We start from the raw sequence: 25,747 nt of genomic DNA on the forward strand, positions 1-25,747 counted from the left end.
GATGTAAATGGTTTATTGTATCATTACTATGGGTCTCTGAAACAATCAGACTTTTCCCACACTGTTATCAGAGTGTAATCAGAGTGTTATCAGAGTGTAATCAGAGTGTTATCAGAGTGTTATCAGAGTGTTATCAGAGTGTTATCAGACTTTTAGCACTCTTTTCCCCACAGAAACGACTTTAAATCATCGTTGTCACTATTGTGGGGATGTAGGAATGTACCTGTGTCTGGTGTGGAGCCTCCCTGCACTTTAAATCAATTGATTTGCCTTTTTTGATTGTATTTTCTACTGTTAGTGCACTGTGTCATGTCGGGTGAAGTGCCCTCCTGTGGGGAAACATAGGAACTGCACTTAAATCACTTCGTGCTTTTTAACCGGTTTAAAATCGTTTTTCTCACTTTTAAAATACTTTCTGCCATAGAAATGATTTTTAATCATTAGTACCATTATTAAGGGGCTGCATGAACACTTTCCCCCACGTTTAAAGCACTTTTCCTGGGTTAGAAAGTGAGGTGCTGCAGACTGTTCTCTGGGTAACAGTTAATGACTCTCTCTTTAAGTGGACATCACATTTCCATTGTGCGGAAGTTTGTCTAATGGCACGAAGCGTCCCCCCGTTATTTGCGTCCAAAAAGAGGAAGTTTCCCTAACTACAATGTATCAGCTAGTTATTGCAGGATAACACGTACTTAGTGGAGATTTATCAACTATACTTAAACTATTGCACATCTTTTAAACATTATTGCTAAAAGCCACTTGTTCATACAGCTACAGTCACCATTCAGCTATTCAGATATTCAGCTTTCTCTGCATTTTCAGCAAAGTTCAGCAACACATTTACGCAGCTTTCAGCATTCACACACATTTTCAGCAGGAAATGCCTTTTCTAGTCTAACCTGTTCTTAAATGATCGCAGTAAAGAAACTTAGTAACAGTACAGTAACACAGTAAAACTCTTGATCCCTGGCGTCATCAGCGATAGTAAATAATCTACAAACAGACAGAAGTCAAAATGTGCTCTCTGAATGAACTAATGATGTTTAAAACATGTGTTGTTTCCACAGACAGAGAGCAGAGTCTCCAGTCCCCAGCTGTCTGTCTCTGAAGAGTGACCGGTCTAAAGATCCACCTCTAAACTTCAGTAATGAACCTGGACCCTCAGACACAAAGTAAGAGTTTCTGCTGTAACCTGACCTGAAGAGGATCCAGTTTTTATATAATCTAATATATTAAACTGTTCTTTAATAATATCATGTGTGCAGTATAGTACAGAACAAAGGCAGCAGAGTTCAGCAAGCTAACATTATTTGAGGATATTTCAATATGCATTTATAGCATCATTGTATCAGTGGCATCAAAAGGTTTTAAATGGCAAAGATATTGATAAATACTCACTAAAAACTAAATATATCGTCCAATACATTATTTACTACTTGGGCATGTTTCTGATATGTATTTTAAAGATGTTTATTAATGATAGTGATAACCTGGTGAGCTGGTTGTGTTTAGCATTAGCAGATATAACAGAGCTTTGTGTGATTACATGTAGAGTCAATGCAAAGACCCAGATCCGTGCCTGGAGACACCAAGAAAGTGAAGATGTGAAATTCATGTCACCTGCGTATTCGTGCAGCGTGACACATTTCATCTTTCATTTCATTTCATTTGTATTTGTTCCGTTCATGGTATGCACAACTTAATGTATAACAAATATTTACAAAACATGTCTCTATGAACACACCATTGACCGAAAAGGAGCAGGGAGAAGAAAATAATCTGATATGACCTGCCCCTTTCTAAAGAAATAGAAACAGATGGTCTGTCCTTCATATGTTCTTATTCACAGCCACACATCACAGCATCGTAGGATAACAAGAGAAACACAAACACTTACTAACAAAAATACTTAGTTCCCACTCGACAGTTAACGGAAAGAAACAAAACAACAACAACAACAACAACATCAAAACATCACATGAACAAGGACAAGTGCAACACCCTCACCTGAGTCCTACTGGAGGAGAAGAGTCTTGAGAGAGACGTTTGTGACGCTCTGCCCATTGGTGAGAATCAGCTCCACTAATGTGACGTGCTGTAAAGGATGTGTTCATCTCCACAGAGGGAAGAGGAAGAGTGGTGTTCCTGTGGAGGAGCAGCTGTCCAGCTGTGCTCTGTGTCAGGACGTCCTGAAGGATCCAGTCTCTACCAGCTGTGGACACTGGTTCTGCAGACAGTGCATCACCTCATACTGGGAGCAGAGACCTCCATCAGGAGACCCCTCCTGTCCCCAGTGTGGAGAAAGATCCAGAACCAGAGCTGGACTGCAGACAGCCAGTCAGACCAGCTCTGTACGAGGTAAGAGGCCGAACACACGCAGCGTCTTATTCCTCTTCCTGGTTCATTTGTGTTTGAACAGGTATACTGTTGTAGAGCATAGACAGTAAGCTGTTTATAAAACATTTAAACTCAGTCTGTTTGTTGTTGTTTTATTGTTATAATTAGATTCTCAGAGCATTTCCCTCATTCTCTCACGTTTCCTTCTCTTCCAGCAGATAGTGGTCTGCAGGAGGTTTTAGATGAACATAGGCTCAGTCTGAGGAGGAGATGTGAACGTGTGACTGAAGGAACTGATCAAAGTGAAACCCTCCTCAACAGGATCTTCACTGAGCTCTACATCACACAAGGCCAGAGTGAAGAGGTTAATACCCAACATGAGGTGAGGCAGCTGGAGACAGCTTCCAAGAAGAAGCCCCTCCATGACACTCCAATCAAGTGCCAGGACATCTTTAAAGCCTTACCTGACCAACAGACTCTCATCAGAGTGGTCCTGACCAACGGAGTCGCTGGAGTTGGAAAAACCTTCTCAGTGCAGAAGTTCACTCTGGACTGGGCCGAGGGTTTGGGAAACCAAGATGTCAGTCTGGTGATCCCGCTCTCCTTCAGGGAGCTGAACCTGATCAAAGGTGAGCAGTACAGTCTTCTCAGGCTGCTCCATGTTTTCCATCCAACCTTACAGAAGGTCACAGCAGTGCAGCTGGCTGTCTGCAAAGTGCTGCTCATCTTTGACGGCCTGGATGAAAGCAGACTTTCTCTGGACTTCAGAAACAATGAGGTTGTGTCTGATGTCTCACAGCAGTCCTCAGTCAACGTGCTGCTGACAAACCTCATCAGGGGGAAGCTGCTTCCCTCGGCTCTCGTCTGGATAACTTCCAGACCTGCAGCGGCCAATCAGATCCCTCCTGAGTGTGTGGACAGGGTAACAGAAGTACGAGGCTTCACTGACGCCCAGAAGGAGGAGTACTTCAGGAGGAGATCGAGTGATGAAGACCTGTCCAGCAGAATCATCTCTCACATCAAGAGCTCCAGGAGCCTCCACATCATGTGTCAGATCCCAGTCTTCTGCTGGATCACTGCTGCAGTTCTGGACCACATGTTGACTACAGACCAGAGAGGAGAGCTGCCCCAGACCCTCACTGACATGTACTCACACTTCCTGCTGGTCCAGACCAAGAGGAAGAAGCAGAAGTATGAAGAGGGACATGAGACGAGTCCACAGCAGCTGACGGAGGCTGACAGGGAGGTTCTTCTGAAGCTGGGGAGGCTGGCGTTTGAACATCTGGAGAAAGGAGACATCATGTTCTACCAAGAAGACCTGCAGCGCTGTGGTCTCGACGTCACCGAGGCCTTGGTGCACTCAGGAGTTTGTACACAGATCTTCAAAAGAGAGAGAGTGATCTTTGAGAAAACAGTCTACTGCTTTGTTCATCTGAGCATTCAGGAGTTTCTGGCTGCAGTCTACATGTTGCACTGTTACACCAACAGAGACACAAAGGTAGTGAAGGACTTCCTGCTGGGATACTGGGACGAAGACAATGATAGCAGTGATGATGATGACCTGTCCCTGAAGGACTTCCTGCAGGGAGACTATAGCAACAGCAGTGATCAGGATTACCCATCCCTGGATGACTTCCTAAAGGGAGCCATGGAGAAATCCCTCCAAAGTGAAAATGGCCACCTGGACCTGTTGGTCCGCTTTCTCCACGGTCTCTCTCTGGAGTCCAACCAGAGACTGTTAGGAGGCCTGCTGGGTCGCACAGACAACAGACCAGAAACCATCCAGAGAGCCATCAGCAACCTGAAGGAGATGAGAAGTGGATCCTCTCCTGACAGGATGATCAACATCTTCCACTGTCTGACAGAGATGAAGGACCACTCAGTACATCAGGAGATCACAGAGTTCCTGAAGTCAGGGAACAGATCAGAGAAGAAACTCTCTGTGATCCACTGCTCTGCTCTGGCCTACATGCTGCAGATGTCAGAGGAGGTTCTGGATGAGTTGGACCTGGATCAGTACAACACATCACCGGAGGGACGACTGAGACTGCTTCCAGCTGTGAGGAACTGCAGGAAGTTCAAGTAAGTCCAGATGTGATTAACTTTATAAACTAATGTGGATCAGGAGTTTAATTATTCAAATAAACACTTTAACATTTCTGCTGTTTAAATACTGAGAAAATAAACCAACACTGTTCTTCTATTTATTTATAATAATAGTTAAACTGAAGCGTTCCTCTCTTCATATTGAGTGATGGAGGCGACATGTCAAACACATGAAGGACTCTAGAGGTTTCTCAGCATGTGATCACACCACACAGCAGGACTTACAGTTATCACAGAAACATGTTATTATTACTTTCTTTGCTTTTTTCTTTGCTTTTTAAGAAAATATTCACAAAGCATACATAACCAAATAAACACATCTAAGTACAAGATGAACTACATAACAGATGAGAAATCAGAGAAGACATAATAAGATAATAGTATTAATAATATTACAAATGAAAGAATGGATACATTATGAATACATTATGAATACTCAGGTACACATTAATTATATTCACTGTATTGTTCTATACTGACCCATTCCTCCCACCTTTCCTCAAAGATATGCATTTGGTTTCTAATCTAGTTGTTTTCTCCGTTACATAGATTTCATTTACTAAGTTATTCCATTGTGAGTTCACTAAGTTATTATCTTTTAGACAATTCCTTGTCATTAGTTTGATGATGGCTTTTCTAATGACCAGAAATAGATAGGAATCTTTCTGTATCTCCTCTGGTGTTTCCCCAGTGATAGGGACAATGGGTTTTTGTTGAGAGAACAAGATATTGGACATTTCTCTTCAAACTGTTTCCCAGAAGTCTCCCAACACATCACAGGCCCAGAATATATGTGTCTGGTTTCTGCTCAGCACATTCTCTCCAGCATTTTGAAGTGAGGGTTTGTTTGTGTTCACTTTGAATCTGGGGTGTCTTAAAGGATGGAGTTAAAAGCTTCATGTGTTTTCTTTCCAGTAGTAGTTGAGTTGGTTGTGTTCTGAATGTTTCTGCACATTTGTTCCCAATCTGCTACTGGCATATTGCAGGATCATTCATTTCCCCATTTCTTTGTTACATTAATAATACTGTGTTCATCTTGATTTCTTAATGTAATATTTGAACCATCTGAGTTAGAAATGTTGTTTCCACTCCAGGGTCATAAACTGTAAGCATGTATTTTATTAATGGCTTGATGTCTTGAAAAGATCTCTTTTTAAATGCCGGAAAGATAACTCCTCACTTGGAAGAATCTGAATAAATGGTATTTGAGTAAATCATATTGTAACGAAAGCTGTTCAAAGGACTTCACGTCTTTATCACCGAACATTTGTCCAAATGTCCTCAAGCCCTTAGAAGCCCATAGTTTCAACATGTGGTGGTCTTTGTTCAGTTTGTGAGGAGGGAAGTCTTGATCAGTTCCTCTTTCAAGAAGATTCCATCTTCATATCGTTTTTGATTACGACAGACTTCCCTCCAAACCTTAAGTGAAGCAACAACCCTTTTTTTAATGATTAATTTCTAGTAGTTTCTTTATCATTAAACACGTTGTGATCACAATGTGTTAGAGTTTAAAATCAGATCTATATCATTTCCCACCAATAACAGAGTTATGTCTCAATGCTGATATACTGGGAACATCTGATGCTATCAAGTTGAACATATTGAAACTTTATTGGTTTGTTAATTGTGTGCGCAATAAATGTTCAGCTGCTCAGAGAAGCCAAAGCATCCTTCATCCATCATTCACATCCACATATTAACTAACATTTAAATATGTTCATCTCTAATATTGTCAAGTGATTCATTTAATTTCTGTTTCTATGGTAACAGTCAGTGACAGCAGGAGCACAGACATGTGATCAGATCACACTGACAACTCATTACACTCTATTATCATATATTATTATTAGGGCTGTCAGTCGATTAAAATAGTTAATCGCGATTAATCGCAAATTAATCGCACATTTTTTATCTGTTCTAAATGTACCTTAGAGGGATATCTTTCAAGTTTTTAATACTCTTATCAACATATGAGTGGACAAATATGCTTTATATGTTTGTTTATTATCATTTGAACAATGACAAATATTCTCATGAATATTAAACACAACAACCTGAACATTACAAATATTCGCCTCAATTCAACCTGGAACCTCTCTCATACAATACTGTGTGTGTGTGTGTGTGTGTGTGTGTGTGTGTGTGTGTGTGTGTGTGTGTGTGTGTGTGTGTGTGTGTGTGTGTGTGTGTGTGTGTGTGTGTGTGTGTGTGTGTGTGTGTGTGTGTGTGTGTGTGTGTGTGTGTGTGTGTGTGTGTGTGTGTGTGTGTGTGTGGCAAGGCATATGCTCCAACGGGAGCTGCCTGGATGCTGCAATCATGTTGCGCGCACTATCCGTGCTGAGTGTGCTGACTTTTCGTACAATGTCCCACTGTCTGGCTACCTGCATAAAGTCAAGTGCTCGGCGCAGTTGTCGGCGAAATGTCATTGAAACAGCTCCTTATATCCGTTAGCGCAGCTAGCTAGCACCAGATGCTAACAACAACAACACGTAAGGTGTGCCTCGCTCGCACGAGTCGCGCCACACACATACACACTCCCTCCCGGTCCTCCCGATGGCCAGTCCGGGCCTGCCAGTGAGCGTGGAAGTGTAGTCTGCCACAAACGGGCGGCAGGAGCGGGGCTGTCAGCATCAGCTTGTCGATGGTATTTTAAACTCGATGCGCTCTGAAACTACGGCGGCCGAGGACAAAAATACACATGCGTTAATCGCGTTAAAATAATTAGTGGCGTTAATTTTTTTTTGCGTTAACGCGTTATTAACGCGTTAACTTGACAGCCCTAATTATTATATATTATATTAAATGGACTAACAGCAAATGTCTATCAGAACATGTCAAATCTTTTTTCATCAAATGCTTGATGTTAATATAATGTTTCCTCTTTTTAAACACATGTTGTAATATATGTTTTATTATAGACTTAATCACTGTTTACTCTCAGAGGCTCAATGTGAAGTCGTGGCCTCAGCTCTGAAGTCTGACCCCTCTCATCTGAGAGATCTGGACCTGAGTAACAACACTCTGCTGGATTCAGATGTGAAGCGGCTGATTTCTGGACTAAAGAGTCCAAACTGCAGACTGGAGGCTCTCAGGTCAGTTCACTGACTGCAGTTCATATTGATCTGTTTGTGTTTATGATTTTCTGAATTTGAACAAATATAATGTTATTTTTATTTGTTCCGTTTTTGCTAATGACTGAATATTGATCAGAGTAACAAAGAGAAGGTGAATGTGTGAGGGAGAGTGTTTGAGCTTCCACAGACTCACTCTGTGCTCCATGAGTCAGTGGAGATGCTGTCAGTACTGATGATCTGTGAGGGAGATGAAGGAGTTGTTCAACATCTGATCAAAGTTAAAGTTCCAGATTATCAGTGGATTGTTTCTGCATCATCTCTGACATTAAAACCCTGTTTCACTCTGAACAGATTATTAAACCTGGAGTTATTTCAAACAGGAACATTGTTTTCTAAACTTACATCATGTTTTCTTTATTCAGACTGAGGGGCTGCAGGTTGTCAAAGATCAGCTGTTCTGCTCTGATCTCAGCTCTGAAGTCCAACATCCATCTGAGAGATCTGGACCTGAGTGACAACGCTCTGCAGGATTCAGGAGTGGAGCTGCTGAGAGATCTTCTGGAGAGTCCAGACTGCAGACTGGAGACCCTCAGGTCAGTTCACTGACTCTCTGTTACTGCTGGAGATCTCACATGTTCACTTTGTCATTTAACCTCATTTATATTCATTAATAACTTACATCCATAAAGTAGTAAATGTCCTTATATTCATGTTTCATTTTGAAGATTAAGAAGTAAGAACTGCAGACATACATGTTGACTGTTTCTTAAAGGAACTGTAATAGATGTTAGTTGTGAAAAGTAAATCTATGTATTTAATATTTAGTAAACGATAACGTCTGAATAAAGGTCATCTGAAGTCATTTTAGTTTTACATGATAAAGTTCACTTTCTGAAGTAGGACAGATGTTTCTGTTCAGATTCATTTAAATGTTGAGTAAAATCTGATTGAATTATAAACTGATGTTTATCCTCATCATGTTTTCTTTATTCAGACTGAGGAGCTGCAGTTTGTCAGAGATCAGCTGTTCTGCTCTGGCCTCAGCTCTGAAGTCCAACATCCATCTGAGAGATCTGGACCTGAGAGGCAACGCTCTGCAGGATTCAGATGTGAAGCTGCTGAGAGATCTTCTGGAGAGTCCAGACTGCAGACTGGAGACCCTCAGGTCAGTAAGGGGTCTCTGCTGGTTCAGCAGTATTGTATGAAACACAGGGAGGTGTTTCTCTCACTGGGGAATCACAACAGATCAGTGATGTTACCCACTGACTGCAGGCTCTTTCATTCTTCCATCAACTATAGAAGGCCAGCTGGAAATGCAAAGCCACATTTAGTAAGTAATCAACTTTCCACCAGACATATGGGATTTGACAGAAGAGTGGAAAAGGTAGTCTGTTTTTGATGGGATGTTTTTAGCTCCTTGACTAATGACTGTTACTTCCTGTAATGCAGCTGAGAGCTGTGGCAGTCAGTCGTAGTGTTTGCAGAGAAGATATGATGGGATGTAAAGCATGAGATCAGTCAGGACTCTGAAGCTGACTCAAAGAACAAACACTTATTTTAAACTGGATCCATAACTGTTGGATTGTGTTCATCCCTACAGGATCACAGTTGATGAGACGATCAGAGCCAAGATCCAGAAGAACTGTGAGTACTGAATATCCTCCATTCATCAAGATATCTGATCTTAAAAGGTCTTTATAGAACAACAACAATATCTTCTAATTCCATGTTGTTACAGCTCTATTCAAACATTTTAGCTGCTAATGTTTCTCTTTGTTCAAGTTTAATTATTCTTTCTCTGTCACCTCTTCTCTCCATCAGGTGACTCCGATGTGGAACAGGAAGTGAAGACAGACAGAAAGGTGAGAGAGGAGCAGTTGAACAGAGTGAAGTGTATTTATTTCACCACTGAATTCAAATATAAATCTTTGGGCTGTCGAGTTAAACGCTATAACGCTCGCAATTGATCGAAATGATTCAGGTATTCGATTATGAGTTAAGAATATTTCTATTTAATTAGTGTTTGTTTATTTTTTTTAATGGGAGGTGTGCCCAAGAGGATTACATATCACCAAGTTGATGCAATAAATGTATATGACGATGCCATTTAAAATATCTGGATCCCCGACGAAATGGGAAATATTCCTACTGGCTTGCACTTCTTGCTCTGTGATTGGCTGGTACTTCTGTTCTGTGATTGGCTGGTAATACTGTGCTGTGATTGGCTGGTACTTCTGTTCTGTGATTGGCTGGTAATACTTTGCTGTGATTGGCTGATAATACTGTGCTGTGATTGGCTGGTACTTCTGCTCTGTGATTGGCTGATAATACTGTGTTTTGACCGTTTGAAATTGTAAATGAACTCAGATGATCCAGACTAATTTGCATTTTTCAAATAATAAATAAATAACTTTGTTTGTTCCAGGCTCCTGAATCCTTCTCACCTGAACACACAACTGGATCTTCATACAGGTAATGCTATAACATGACCAAACATTATTTAAACACATTCAAAATATATATTTATTTTATTGTGTTTAATTTCATGTCTTTCACCATAAGGTATTTCATCCAATCTCTTTCTAACAGACATAAATAAAATAATGCCTCTGTGTGTAGGATTGTTTTCTTGTACCAGTCTAGATCCTCGCTGGATAGATATTTAGTTAATTTAATGACATTTTGTGTACACACACATCCTGATGCATGTGGACACATTCAGTGATGTTCCTGTAATCATCAGGTGTTTCAGATCTTTCAACAAACCCTCCTCCAGGTCAGATCCAGCTGGATGAACACCTGTCAGTCCAGAACACAGGCCAGTGAAGGCTTGTTGTAGTAACTTGTCCCCTGTGTGTCTACAGCTTCAGGTGTCCTGGTCCAGGTGCGTTCCAGTGTGCATCGACTGGCCTGGTGTTCGTCATGGCTCAGGAGGCGGAGCTTCTGTACAGGACGGTCCCTTGGGAAGAGAGCCTCCTCCAATCAGCTGGCAAGCAGGCAGCAGGGCCGCTGTTCGACGTGAAGAGTTCTGATGAAGCTGCTGTCTGCCAGCTCCACCTGCCACACAGTGAGACAGAGGAAGGTAAGGACATCTAGTGTTAACAAATATACACTTATATAAGGTTTCTGTGGCACCTTTTAATATCCACTACCGCTCAAAGGTTATGAAGCAGCTTTATTAAACTAGTTTAACAAAGATAACAACTGTATAATTCAGACACCAAACAGTCTCTTCACTGTAATATGAAAGACATTTAAACTGTGATTGGTCAGTCCACAGCATGCTCAGCTGCTAACAGTGCTAACTCAACGCTAACTCTCTGTTACTGTTGTGATGCTAAGCTAGCAGTTTGATTAATTCTTACTTTGTTATCCATCTGTTGCTCTTTCTGCTCTTTACATTGTCAGTCTAGCTGAACCATGTACAAAACAAAACAACAGACAACAACATTTATAAGTTAGACTTTCTACGCCCTGAAAGCTTTAGAGCAGGGGTTCCCAAACCCCGGTCCGCGGCCCGGTACCGGTCCGCGGAGGTGTTACTGCCGGGCCGCGAAATAGCTGTGAGTTTATCGTAATATTTGCAGAATTATAAATATATAAACATATTTTATTATCATAATATATTTTTCAATATACCCTAATTTTCGCACCTATGCCACCAGTCATATTATTTCATCCAGTAGCTAGTTAATCTTTCACCAGAAAACCGTTGAAAATGGCTTTTATGATGTTCCGAGGGATTCGGCGGCTCAGCCTAATGCTGCGTTCACACCGGACGCGAAGCGAATATTCGCTTCGCTCTAATCGCTCGAGTTTCACCGCGGCTGTCAGCTGTGTTTACCTCGCATCATTCAAACAAGACGCGCTGGCTCGGGAGCTACAACTACAAACAAAATGAACATATTTTACTGTGATTAAATTGTAATACACGTTTCAAAATGATGCCGAAGTAACAACATACTGATACCGGTTAGTAAAAACCATGAATTAATGCTTTGACACGTCTGCAGACTAGACGGCAGGAGAAAAACCTTTAAAATGCTTGTTTTCTGAATGAAGATCGGGTCGACCAGGCTAAGCTAACGTTGTCTATGCTCATTCCACACTCATAACAACGGCCTACAGACATAAATAAAGCAGCGACTGTATTCGCCATGACACAGACAGTCTGTGGTTTGTACTTGTTTCACTTTTGTCCAGTTTCTGAACAGATATGAGGAGCTGTGAGCTCTGAGTGCTAACTGCTAACAGCTAACGGCTGATGTTGTGTGGTTGAACGTCAGTGACGGCAGGCTGAGATCCTCACCGCTGATTGGCTTCCGCGTCACGTGAATTTGACGCTCGAGTTGAAAAAATTGAACTCTCGCGTTTAACGCGGCACCGTTCAATCGCCTCAATCGCGTGATTCGCCGCCGCGTACACCGCTTCATGCTCGCCGTCGGATCGAATTCGCGTCTGTCCGCGTCTGTCCGCGTCTCTGCATTCACTTTACATGTAATCGCACCACCCCCAAACATCGCATCGCGTCCGGTGTGAACGCAGCATAAGGTCTCAGCCTCGCACGAGAATGTTACCGGTGCGCCAAGTAGGAAGAGGAGCGCACAGGAGACAACCGTTTGATTGCAGACTGTTATGTTTATGTGGGGAAATGGTGGTGCATACATTATTTGAGATATATTTCAAACTCGGACTTCATTTAAGGACATGTCAGCCAGGGGTGTAAAGCTTTTTAAGCACCGGATTGGCAAAACAGGAGAGTAAACCAGTCTGCCTACCTATTAATCTATGAATTAATGTCCGGGACTCTCACGGTATCTGCTGCCCGAAGCTGTTTTATAGAAGGAAACCCTCCTTCACTTCATGAAATGGCTGCAGCATCAGGAGGCAGCGGGACGTATACTCCGCCTCTGAGAAGTGCAGCACCAGCGGGTAAAGAGCCGTGCCTTTTTACGCACCGCATTCGCTGTGTTAACTTCATCAGAACAGCTTAAAAGAGTGACTGCAGGCTGCTACGTGTTAACCACACACACCTCTACACACATCTCTACACACATCGAACTGCCCGATTACTCCCCCTTGTATTAGTTTTATGAAGGAGATGTCCAGTCAGTCACCAAGGCGCATGATGTGTGTGTGTATGTGCTCTGCTCAGCTCAGCTCTGTGTGTTCGGTGTGTTTGTGTCTGTCCGACACCGGCATTTATGCGGCTGTTCCCAAAATAAACTGCTTTTTCGTCTTTTGTTTTCTTTGTTATGTTCTCTGTATTTTATATGTTTGTGTTATGTGTTATGTGTAACGTAACGTTGCTGCCTTCTTGGCCAGGTCAGCATTGAAAATTAGATTTTATCTCAATGTTTTTATCTGGTTAAATAAATAAAAAAAATAATAAAAAAATGTGTTTAATCTTATGCCGCGTTTCCACTACACAGCCTCGCTCGGCCCCGCTCGGCCTCCTTTGGCCGCGCCCGGCCTCGTTAGGACCAGCTCACTTTGTGGCGCGTTTCCATTACAGTTTAGGAACCGGGTCAGTATCTATAGTAACAGTGTAGGCGGAGCGACGCTGCTTAAAACTGCCGTGACGTCATCTTCAATGCGACACAACAATGGAGATGTGAAAGCGATCGTTTGCTTGTTTTTTGCTGTGTGGTTTATTATCACAAGAAATAGACAAGAGTTGTTTCGAAAGAGGCGACGTATAGCAAGACGAGGTATAGAAGAAGCTGACGCGAGAGTTCGGGCAGTCCTCCTACGCCGCAGAGACTACAGGACGACTCGAATCACTACTAACTACAATGCTACTTGGTAAGCTAACGTTCGCTAACTAGCAATGTGTTTAGGCTCACTCTCCCTATACGACCAAAGTATTTCAAGTATTTAATTAATTGTAGCTACCACTTTTACGTATTAAAATATGTATGCTTTTGTTTGTGTATTTCAGAAGTTACCGACCGAGCTACCGAGTGGTGGAATGTGATTGTTCCATCTTTCACACACTCAGTGGGTGGAGAACTTCAGGATGCCTGAGGAAAACCTACGTGTAATACCTAAATATTCATTGTATTGTATTGAACATAAATACATCTTTTCTTTTTCACATACATGTGTTTGTCAAATTATTTAAACCAAAAAAATGTTATCAGAATTGACTATTTAGTAAATATTTGAATTTCAAGCACCAGTACTGCCCCCATAATAATAATCTAATAAATTAAGCAAATATCAAAGCAAACTATAAACATAAATACAAAAGTGTAAAACACAACAGAACTATATTCATAAATGCAAGTGTAAAAAATTGTTAACATGGATGGAGGCTAAAGTATCCACAGCATAAAATAATATGATTATGATGGTTTGTCTGAAAGACACAGCCTCAAGGTTCAAGGTTTTTTATTTTGTCATACGAACATAGCTAGTGTAGTTATGACAATGAACATCTTAGGTCACAGGCTCCTCCAACAGTGCAACACAATAACCCAGATCAACAGAAATATAGTGCAAGTAAATATTAAGCGCTGTGCACCGCTCTCTTTGTATAGGTGTTTTCTTTTGTTCTCTTCTCTTTGAAATATATAAGCAATGTGTTTGAGTCTAGCACAACGAGGGTATTACAATTGAGTAATTTTTCTACATGTATTTATCATGTATTCTTAATACCATTATGTAATGTTATGTTTTAGAGGAGGACCTCAAGCTAGCAAACTCAATTTCAAACAGTATGCAGAGTTGTCCTGCTAAAGAGTTAAAATGTATTATTTAACCAAGTATTTATTCTCTTATTTGCTTTAATTGCAACAGATGATAAAGGTTTCACTGTGATAAGTATTCTCTTAAATCCATAAACCCCTGTACAGTGCTTTGTGGACGATGGTGTTTATGATATTTCTGACTGCAGAGGGACGCCTAGATGATGCCATCTTTCTGTGCGATCGCTGGTGGGTGCAATTATTTATCAACAAGCAATAAGATAAGACATGGCATTGATTCTGCTGGGCCAGTTGCCGTTCCTGCAGGGCCAGATCCTCTCCTCCTCGGTTTGTGCTGTTGATGCAGAGGACGTTGTTCGGAACTGTTCCTCCTCGCTAGTCCCAATGTAATCATCTAGAACAGAAACATGACTTGTAAATTCCACAAACTACTGCAGCACAATACTATAAATAGCAACAACAACTATAGAAAAGACAAACTGAACGTAAACAATGGCACATATGGTGTTAGCAAACAATAGCTCTCGCTAATGCTATCTGCCTAGCTAGCCTTCGGGGCTCCATCGGGGTTGTCGAACATAAATGTAAGGATAAAATAGACTTATTTGTTAGAAGTGAGCTTTAAAACAGATAGGGACACAAAGCAGGGACACAAAGCAGGGACACAAAGCTTTCAAGCAAATAACACAGCGTTAGCAAAAACGTACCATGCAGACTCCAGTAACGCCGTTGGAGAGTCCAGTGTCTGTGTAGAGACCTCCTGAAAGACTTTGATATTGCGAGTTGTCCCGTCGAGCACCCGCTGGACCTTATCATCTGCAATATAATGGACGTCGTCACTTCCTCGACCGACCATGGTGTGCTTTTCTTTGCCATTGTTGTAGCTCCTCCGTTAACAAAAATGCTGTTTGTAAAAATGGATTATCTCGCGCGCAGATTGTGACGATTCTCTCCGACCAATCAGCAGCCGAGAGCGTTGACGTCACAAACACAGCCCGGTTGCCTCTGGCCCTGGCCCCACGATTTTATGAGGCCAGAAAAACTGAGAATTAGGACCAGCCGGCCGGTACTAGGCCAAGTGGAAACGCAACCACAAACGGGCCGCTGACGTCACAGCCCTCTTAAACCGGGCTGCGCGCTGTAGTGGAAACGCGGCATTAATCTCGATGCTAAATGCTGTCGGCGTGCACCGGAACGAACGACACTATCATAATATCTTCTGAAAACAAATGCCAGTCACACACACACACACACACACACACACACACACACACACACACACACACACACACACACACACACACACACACACACACACACACACACACACACACACACCACACACACACACACACACACCTCCTTCATAATGCGCCTTCTCCTCGTTTTCCCAGCATTCACTGGATTATCCGTAAATCATACAAACAAAACCAAAACGTTGATTTATCTGTTTTCCCGTTTTGGTTTAAAAACTGAATAACGTCGGTTTTTTGGTTTTCCGAAAAACCAAAAAACAACACCGGTTCTTTTTTAAACTTTGTTAATATGTTTTGGATGCATATTGTTCTAGTATTTGTTCAGGCTGTTACATACAATTAGCCTCTGTTGCTACCTGCTGCTGGTGAGTAAATATTAAAATCAGTTAAAATTGACAACCGGTCCGCGATTTTCTTTTAATGTATCTGCCGGTCCTTGGCACAATAAAGGTTGGGAACCCCTGCTTTAGAGAACTCTTCACACATCTAGAGAATCACTCAGACATGAAACCGGACACAGTCAAGCTGTTCTGACAAACAATTCAGCATTCTTATAAATACAAAAATAATTAATAAAGTTTATGCATAAGAGTAAATGCTCCCATCCAGAAAGATCACAGGGGGCGGATCAATAATGAAACATTAAAATAAAAGGTGGAGGATATAAACTGGTACATCCTAGTGAGGCTCCAAAGTGAATGACATTAGATGAACATTAGCTCTGAACTAAAGTGGTGTGACATTGAATATGATGAAGCTGTTTCAGCATCAATGCAACAGATGACCAGCTCTTTGCTCCACAGCGCTGCTCCTGGACGGCCTGTTGTCTGTCGTCCACATCACTGATGAAGGCCTGAGCATCTTGGAGCCGCTGGAGGTCACACCCACTCACGTGGTGGTGAAGGTGCCTCACCTCTCTTTCTATGGCCTGGTCTGGGACATCCTTAAAAGGTTTCTGCTTCTGCGGATAATGGGCCAAGTTCTGGTGTTCCTACGACCCCCGGGCAGAGAGGAACAAATACTGGATGTACATCTGCTGCAGAACAACGTCTCTGAGGAGGAGGTACAGCTCACCATAAAACCACAGCTGTTTCCACACACACTGCTCCTCTTTTCAAACTTTATTGGTTGTGAGAAGAATCAGATCTATCTGAACTGAATATTTGTTAGCATATATTGCTTGAGCAGGTTTAATAATTCATTCTTAATTATTTACTTGGAGTGCCAAACTCTACTTTGGTTATCAAACTCGAAGTTTACCTTAAAGGTGGGGTAGGTACGTTTGAGAAACCGGCTCGAGATACACTTTGTGTTATATTCCATGGAATGCACTTAACATCCCGATAGCAATGAATATCTGAAGTGCTTTGACAAAAAATCCATACAAAAATATCATCTGTGGAAGCTGTAATACTGTAAAAAGCACGACCAATCATTTTAGCCGGCCCGGCTAAAATAACTGGATGGCCTACCTGCCTGTCAGCCTTCCATCTGTGCACAAACTTATCTTGTGCCCTCATTGGTCATGTGCGCGTTCGTGTGTGTTGGAGGAGGGGCTCTGTAAGGAAGTGGCAGATTTTCTCCGGTTGTGTATTTTCAAATTCTAGCGATCTCGAGCCGGTTTCTCCAAAATTACCTACCCCACCTTTAAGCAGTTTGTGTCCCCTCAAGTAAAGTTATGCATCAAAAACAGTAGTTACCCATTAACTAATAATGTCTTCACCATTAGTTAAGCAAACAAACAAACAAACACTGTTGATTACAATGACGGATCTATAGCCACTCAAGTTTACATTTTAATTAACAAATTTGATATAAATGAGGAACATATAAACAAACAACCTGAATTTATTAATGACAGTAACCAAAACGAGATTGCTTTTATATCTAGAACTTGTGAAAGTGGCTTATGTCATGCAACAGTCTGCCTAGGGGACCATCTTTGTGTTCATTTGCCAGCCAATGTGTCCACTCTATGAAAGCAAGACGACTCATCAGAGTCTTCACTGTGCGGTTTCCCCGCAGTCTCCAGACCTGGGACTTGTATGTTGACCAAGCCTGCTCAATGTTTTGGGTGTGGGCTCCTGTGTCTGGGTGCACAAATGACTGGCTGTGGTTTACAGAGAAATGGACAAAGCCACTTTCTGCGAGTGCAGTCATGTACAGTACACCCTCCACACTTGGCGAACGTAATTTGTGACAAGAGGAATTAAGTGGCGCCTTGATCTTAACCAGCCTCAGGATAGGTATTCTCCTTGTTCCTCTGATGCCCAGCATTCCAAAGACCCATTTTCTCCTCCACGTTTCTCCCCTACCGTACTGTGATAAAGCAGTAAAAAAGGACAACACAATTATATAAAAATAATCAGGAATTTCAATTGATAAACAACAGCGTTTGTAACCCTTCTTGTAACCTTACCTTTGGTAGGTGATCTATGGGGTAATAAATATCTAGATTCAAGGGATATTGGTAGAGCAGAACTCAATACAGACTTTAGATCTCACTATACAGTGTCAACATTAGGCCCAAGTAAAACAAAACCTTTTAAAAATGTTGGGTGGAGCCCTCAAACATTTATCATCTTGAACAAAAAATCCTCATAGCCATACACTGCTGGTTATGAAAACATTTGCATAGGCAGAGTGCTCACACATTAATAATAAAATACAGATTTACATTTTTACCGCGTCCTACGCTGTGGCACGGCACGATATCCACTTTTATAGATCCACAGAAACGGGAGGATTCCACCGCAGCGATGGTGCAGCGGGTGTGTAGACGGACTCTGCTCCAGGACGTCAGAGAGAACTTTGTGCAGAACAGTTACAATCTCATCTCAATCAATCAACATACAGTTCTAATATATCAAGATTAGCTCACATTAGCTCACAAGGCTTCCTTTGTGACAGTGGTCACAAAATGTGTCAAATTTAGGTTAGCCGCATTAGCTTAGCCACATTAGCTTAGCCGCAAACGAGATTAACATTACAACATTCATATTCCATTCATATTCCATTCATCTCCTGACTCGTTTTGCCATCTATTCTAGCATTCATAACCTTATTCAACACAATTCAAACTATTTTAAGGATACATGTCATACAGTGGAGTAGCAAAAACTGATATGTTAGCAGGCTACGTTATGCTAATTTTCACTGACTCACTAGGTCAATGCTAACAGAGGAGGAGGAATAACGTCCACTCTTTCTCCCAAATGTTTCCTTATCTCCCGCTATCCTACAGTCACGCAGGTCTGACTGTGTGATGTGCGAATGGCAGGTCTGTCTCGTGCTGTCAGTGTGGCGTTCAGGGAACATACGTAAATTAGTCAACAGCATCACACGTCCTTTCTCAAAAAAGAAGAGAAAAACAAATAAATAATAAAAACTCTGTAAAACAAATTAAAAAGTAGGACAATAATTATTACTAATTTCATTGAAATAAAGTTCAAGTGGAATGTTTCTCAAGCACAAATAACAATGCACAACTAAAAGAAAGTTTGGGAGGTGGGACAGGAGTTCTTCAATCAAAGGAACTCCTCATTAACTAACCATTAACGATTGATTCATTAATACAGTACCCCCCAGTCTGTTAACCAGTAACTAACCATCAGTTCTTCAATCGCAGTTACTGAGGAACTCCTCATTAACTAACCATTAACTATCTAGTCGTTCCTTATTCACTACTCAGTAACTAAGCACATTTTGTGTACCTTATTGTAAAGTGTTACCGTTCATTTTGTTGTAGTTGTAGCCCCCTTGCCAGCGATTCTCTCTAGTTTAGCATATTCAGCCCGACTCAGCCCGGTTGTTGGCCCGGTAAGAACCTGGATTTTGGAGGGCCAGAAAAACTGTGAAACAGTACCCGTTAGCCGTAACTACCCCTAGTGGAAACGCAACACAAAACGGGCCTGGTTTGGCACGGCACGCTTAAGCCGTGCTACGCGCTGCAGTGGAAATGTGCCATAAGAGGTCTGTAGGCTACCAAGGAGGCAGAAGCTGTGACAGCTGATGCTGCTGCAGCCACTGCTCTAGAACAAGTAGGAAGACCTCTCACAACTGCTGAAAGTCTCTGCGAATAATAAGCAACTGGTTTAAGTTTGTCGCCATGTTTCTGAAGCAGGACAGCATTATAATACCCATTCTTCTCATCCACTGCTAAGCTAAAAATCTTTAGACAGGTCAGGTATGCCTAAGGCAGGAGCAGAAGCTAACGATTCCTTCAGTTTTTCAAACGAGTCAGTAGCGTCAGAAGTCCAAGTCACTGAGTCGTTTGCAGTCAGTGTTGTCGCATGAGCAATGTCTGACAATGGTTGAGATAACTTTGCGTAATTACATATCCATTGTCGACAATAGCCTGTGCATCCCAAAAAGATAGCACTTGCTTTTTTGTCAGTGGTTTAGGTATTGACAATACCGCTTTAATTCTGTCTTTTCCAATTGTTCGTCTGTTTTGAGATATCTCATGTCCTATATAGTGCACTTGTTTTTTCACCAATTGGAGTTTTCGTAGGGATGCTTTGTGTCCCTGTGAAGCCAAATAATGTAACAAAGCATTTGTGTCAACAGTACAATTCTCCTCAGATGTTGAGCATACCAACACATCGTCAATGTACTGAATTAAGGTACTGTCCCTAGGAAACACAAAACCTGGCAAATTCTCTTGCAAGGAAGCTAAATATACTGTCGGCGATTCTGAATAGCCCTGTGGACATCGAGTCCACTTGTACTTTTGTTCTTGAATGTGAATGCAAACCAATCTTGAGATTCAGGATCAACTGGAACACTGAAAAATGCATTAGCCAAATCTATCACAGTGAACCAATCTGCATTGCCAGGTACTGAAGACAAGATTGTTGCTGGGTAAGGTACAACAGGTGCTCGAGCAAATACAGCTTCATTTACAGCATGCAAATCATGAACAGGTCGCCAAGTTTCACCATCTGCCTTTTTTACTGGGAAAAGTGGAGTATTACATGGAGATGTTGGCACTGGAACAATTATTCCGTCTTTTAGGAGTTGCTCAATAATGGGAGCCATGCCTTCTTCTGCATCAGGTCTCAGAGGGTACTGCCGTTTATTAGGTCGGTAATCAGATTTAGGAACCACAACCATTGGTGTTGCATCCTTAATTATACCCACATCATACTTATGACTAGACCATAACTGTTCTGGAACCCTGTTCAACGCCGGGTGGTTTTTAATAGACTCAGGAGTGCTTGGGGAGTGGCAAGTCATAAGATCAAAAAGCCTGTCAACAACCTCAGATTTCCTCAACTCTAAACCATTGTCATTGCAAACAATAGTCAGGCCTAGAGCACACAGTAGATGTCTTCCTGCCAGATTTACTGGACAATCTGGCACAATCACGAATTTGTGATGTATATTTGAAACATCAAAGTCTTTGCATTCAACTGGACATAGTTTAGTCACTCCACATTTTATAGGTGTGCCTGTAACTCCAATACAGGTCTTTATGTCCTTAGTCATCTCAAAATCCTCTGTTATTGATCTCAATGAAGATTCAGTTACTCCTGTATCAGCCAACATCTCGTAGGTTTTGCCGTGAATTGTAGCGAAGAGATAAGGTAGAACTGATTAGTTATTTCAGAAACATTTGTTTGGGGACTTTTACTATCTTCCTGTAGAATGGCAGTTGAATCTGAGGCTTGCTCAGGAAGTCATGATCTTTGAAATGGGCGGTTCTTGTTGGCAAATGGTCTATTCACTGACACTTCTCCAAATGGTGGGTATGATTTTCCTTGATCATTATCCCATTCCTGTGGTAGTATTTCAGTATACCCAATGACCTTTTTGATAACACCTGCGACAGGTACCTCTGTCTCCAAAGAAAGGTTTCCTTTCTGGTCCCCCTCCCTCTGTTTTCACCTCTTCCTCTGCCTTCCCCTCTTCCTGTTGAACCATCTGAAGTTTCTCAATGTTGGTCTTCTTTGCATTGTGATTATTATCATGCTGAACAATAGTTTCAGCATGTGTGCAGTATTTATTTACATCTTCCGGGTCTCATTCCCTACATTAACAGTAGGAAGCCCATTATAATTTGGAAGAATATACAAGTGAAACAAAACACATTGTAAACAATCAGAACTAAAGTACCCAACCCACCTTTTTCAAATAACAATAATAGGTAAGTAAACAACCTGCATGTGGGAACATAGCAGAAAACTGTAAGGCACAGGAGGACACAGATCTCAGGCCACATAAACAAACCAACAGATAGTCAATTTAGGCAGCTCACAAAACAGTCAAAGTGCCTGGGTCCCGTCGTACTTTAGCAAGAGTTTTTTATGCTCCGAGTGGAGGCGTTGATGGGGGACCATAACATGTAAACAATTAAGAGTGCAATTATGAGCAGTTCAATGTCGATACAGTGTTTGGAAGCGGGATGTTACCCACAGGCATTGTCAAAGTGTGATTATGAAAGGAGATTAATAAGAAAATAATATTGATCTCTTACTGGCCGACCAACCAGGCAAACGGATGATCAGAGTGGCTGGTAACTGTGTCAGTGTTAGTTGTCGTCATGACGAATGGATGCTATGTAGGCTTTAGCCTTGGCAACAGAGGAGAATCTCTTCCTACCACCCTCCTTCGTTATGATGGAAAGCCTTGCGGGAAACAACAGAGCTGGCCTGAGCCCCAGGTAATAGAGCTCCGACATAACCTCCCGGTATTTGTAACGCTGTTCCATCACCTCCGGTGCGTAATCCTCGTAGATGGCAATAGGAGTACCTCGGTATTGTAGCCTGCCTCTTTTGGCCCGGGCTTCGCGGATGATCATCTCCTTCTGTTGGTACCGGTGGAGGCGGATGATGAGTGAACGATGGGCCCTATAACACTGCGGTGGCGAATCCAGGACGCCCACGCCGAGGACCTCCGCCAGCATCTCCGGGAAAAAAGTAGAGGGACGAGACCCCTCAGTGGACAGGCCGACAATTCTAATATTGTTGCGGCGGCTGCGGGACTCGAGGTCGGTGACTTTGGCTAGCAGTTCAGCATTGCTCTCTGTTAGCGTAACGCAACTAGTTTCCAGGGCTAACAATCGTTCATCCTGTATATTGGCGTTGGGTTCGAGCGAAGTAATTGTCCAACACTGTAACTTGAATCCGGTCTAGCTTTGCGTCGAGAGCCGATATGGTTGTCCTGAAATCGGAGGACAGGGCTTTACGGAGATCTTCCAAGAGACGCCATGCTAAGCTCATTGCTAGCTTTTTTTTGTAGTTTTTTTTCTCTCAAACTACAAGCGTCTATTCCTCGGTCAGCCCCACGAGTGAATCACAAACAAAGGACAAAAAACAAATGGATCTCGTGGTCACTACACAGAGTTATGGGTTTTCGAGAAAGTCAAAATATGAAAATGTTTGAGAGCGAGACTCAACGCGTGTCTACTCCTATCCAACCGAGGGTCATCGTTATTATGTTTTTTAACGCACATCTGATTATATAATCATATCTGCCGTCCACTAGAGTCTGTTGATGTGCTCTCCAGATTAACAGCAGCGAGAAAATAACCTGCCGATGCTCCATGGCGGAGGCTACGGTAGAAATTGCCAGGATTTGCGTGTTTACCGCCTTAATGTCTGACCAATTGTTGAACAGCATTTCCGTGCACATGACTTGTGTTTAAAGTTCATAGTCCGTTTGAGTTTTGCCGTGTGAACGCAAACCAAACCTTCTGAAAAATTAAACAATGTAACAAACTGTCGTCTGGTGCGCACAAAAGAGAGATGGCAAAAGTAAACGCATCCTTTACTCAAGTAGAAGTACAGATACTTGTGTTTAAAAATATCAAAAAGATCACGCCACCATGCACAGATTAAAATCTAAAGTAACCAGCCTGTTTGGAAAATGTAAGAAGTAGAAAGTACAGGTATTTGTGTTCAACATGTAAGAAGTAGAAAGTACAGGTATTTGGGTTCAACATGTAAGAAGTAGAAAGTACAGGTATTTGTGTTCAACATGTACGAAGTAGAAAGTACAGGTATTTGGGTTCAACATGTAAGAAGTAGAAAGTACAGGTATTTGGGTTCAACATGTAAGAAGTAGAAAGTACACGTATTTGGGTTCAAAATGTAAGAAGTAGAAAGTACAGGTGTTTGTGTTAAAAATGTAAGAAGTAAAAGTAAAAAGTCGTCAGAAAAATAAGTAGTGGAGTAAAGTACTGATACCAGAAACAATGTACTTAAGTACAGTAACGAAGTATTTGTACTCCACTACTTCCCACCACTGCGGACTATACGTGTGAATGCGACCTTAGTGAACCGATGAGCGGTGGCTGCTGTGCGTGATAAAGGAGGAACACAGCGGTGCAGAGGTGGACCTGGAGGAGGAAGCTGGAGGACTCCAAACGGGGTCCCAGATGTCTGGACTGATACTTCTTCCATCAGAGCACGTCCAAGATCAAGCAGTTTCTCAACCGTGACTCGGCACATCAGTAGTACTAGTTACCAAAAAAAAGTCAAATCTTTAATACTAAGAACTAATCAAATAAAAGTAAAGAGAGGACAACGCTAAGGTGATAAGGATTTGAGAGAATACAAAAGGGGGGTTACAGAGATAGGTGGGGGGATTGGTATAGCCCAGGTAATAAACCTTCTGGCTGACTTGTCCTCAGTGGCGGTTCTAGACCAATTTGACTGGGGGGGCCAGGTAGGGGCCAGTTATTTTCTGAGAGGGGCACAATAAATGCAGGACGAAAAAGACAAAGACAATATGAAGAAATTGCGCATAAGAAGACAATGCAATACAGTTAATGGTACACATATTTATTTCAGATAGTTATAGTTACAGTTTTTACGCTCTAATGGGTCCGACTAGAATGACAAATAACGTTAGTTCAAATATCTAACTCTCCCATATTTGAACTTTGCAATGTTTAAGCTGTTGAAAAAGATTAACACCTAACTATTAGGGCTGTACCCGAATATCTGAATATTCGGTCGTTGGCCTACTATGCGGTTTTCAATTTCATTATTCGGATATTCGTTTTTTTTTTTTTTTAATGTATGCTATCAATAAAGGCAAATTACCACATTCTTATACTATATTTATACTTTTTAATTGCACTGTTAAAATGCGGAAATATATACAATCTCATCACTCAATCTCTCAATCTTTCACTCACAGCGTCACGAACGCGAACGTCACGCTTCACTTCGCTTCACACATATCTGATTATTCGCTGCTGATTACTGCCCACCCCCCCCCTCGCGCCGGATATCCGAATATTCGCTGCTGATTACTACCGAATATCCGGAGCGCGAAAAATTGTATTCGGGACAGCCCTACTACCTATACTGTACACTATCATTAATCTCACATATGTCCTCATAATGTTATTCTTAATTGATTGTAATTCTTATCTCTCTGTAGAGCAGGTCTCTCAACATATGTTGTTTTAAATTGATCAAAATGTCCTGTTACTGAAGGTTGCTGAAAAACACAGCTGTGCTGTGCACATCACAAACTCCTCCGAGTGTGAGCTGGAACTGTTTAAAGGTTACAGTGTGCACTGTGAACCTGAGGGCTTCTTCATTCAGCCTGAGGTGAGTCACTGATACTCCTCTGATGAAACACAATGATCATTAACACACATTTTATGTGGATTCACAATCAGGAAAGAAACAGATAAACATTTAACTTCTGCTTCTGGTTTTCAGAGTAAAATATTTGAATCCAGGTTTGGACCAAATTACCCTCCGACATTTCAAGTTTCCCTGACGACGAGCACAGAGAGAGTGGTTTTGAAGGTCAAGGACCAAGGTGGAAACGTAGTCTGGAGTTATCGTGTGTCACTGGAAGGTAAAGACTCCACCTGAGCTCAGACCCAGTGATAGACTGATAACTCTAAAGCTCCATCTCATAGCATTCTCTATTAAGGCTCCATGGCAGCGCATCATTACGACATTAAACACACAACCTGTAATATTCTAAAACCATAGTAAAAACTAGTGTGGTGTGGTGGTGAAACAGCGTGGCATCATGGGAGTTGTAGTATTCATCTTCTCATGGTTAAGTGGATACGCCTCCATTACAAGAGACCGTGATGAACGTACTGTTACCTTGATTAAAATTACACATCTCTCTGAACCATTTGAGATAATGTATGTACACAACTCAACAAAACATGAATAACATAGGTGTATTAGTTTTTAGACATTTTAATGAGGAAATGTGATGAGTCCACAGCAGCTGACGGAGGCTGACAGGGAGGTTCTTCTGAAGCTGGGGAGGCTGGCGTTTG

General features: G+C 41.8%; 1 pseudogene; it reads left to right on the forward strand.

Moving 5' to 3' along the window:
• The first annotated feature begins 2,482 nt into the window (after window positions 1-2,482).
• Window positions 2,483-25,466, forward strand: LOC117487508 (annotated as a pseudogene).
• The last annotated feature ends 281 nt before the right edge of the window (window positions 25,467-25,747 follow it).

The sequence above is a fragment of the Trematomus bernacchii genome, unplaced genomic scaffold (genome assembly GCF_902827165.1).
Source record: "Trematomus bernacchii unplaced genomic scaffold, fTreBer1.1, whole genome shotgun sequence".
In the NCBI taxonomy this organism is placed as follows: domain Eukaryota; kingdom Metazoa; phylum Chordata; class Actinopteri; order Perciformes; family Nototheniidae; genus Trematomus; species Trematomus bernacchii.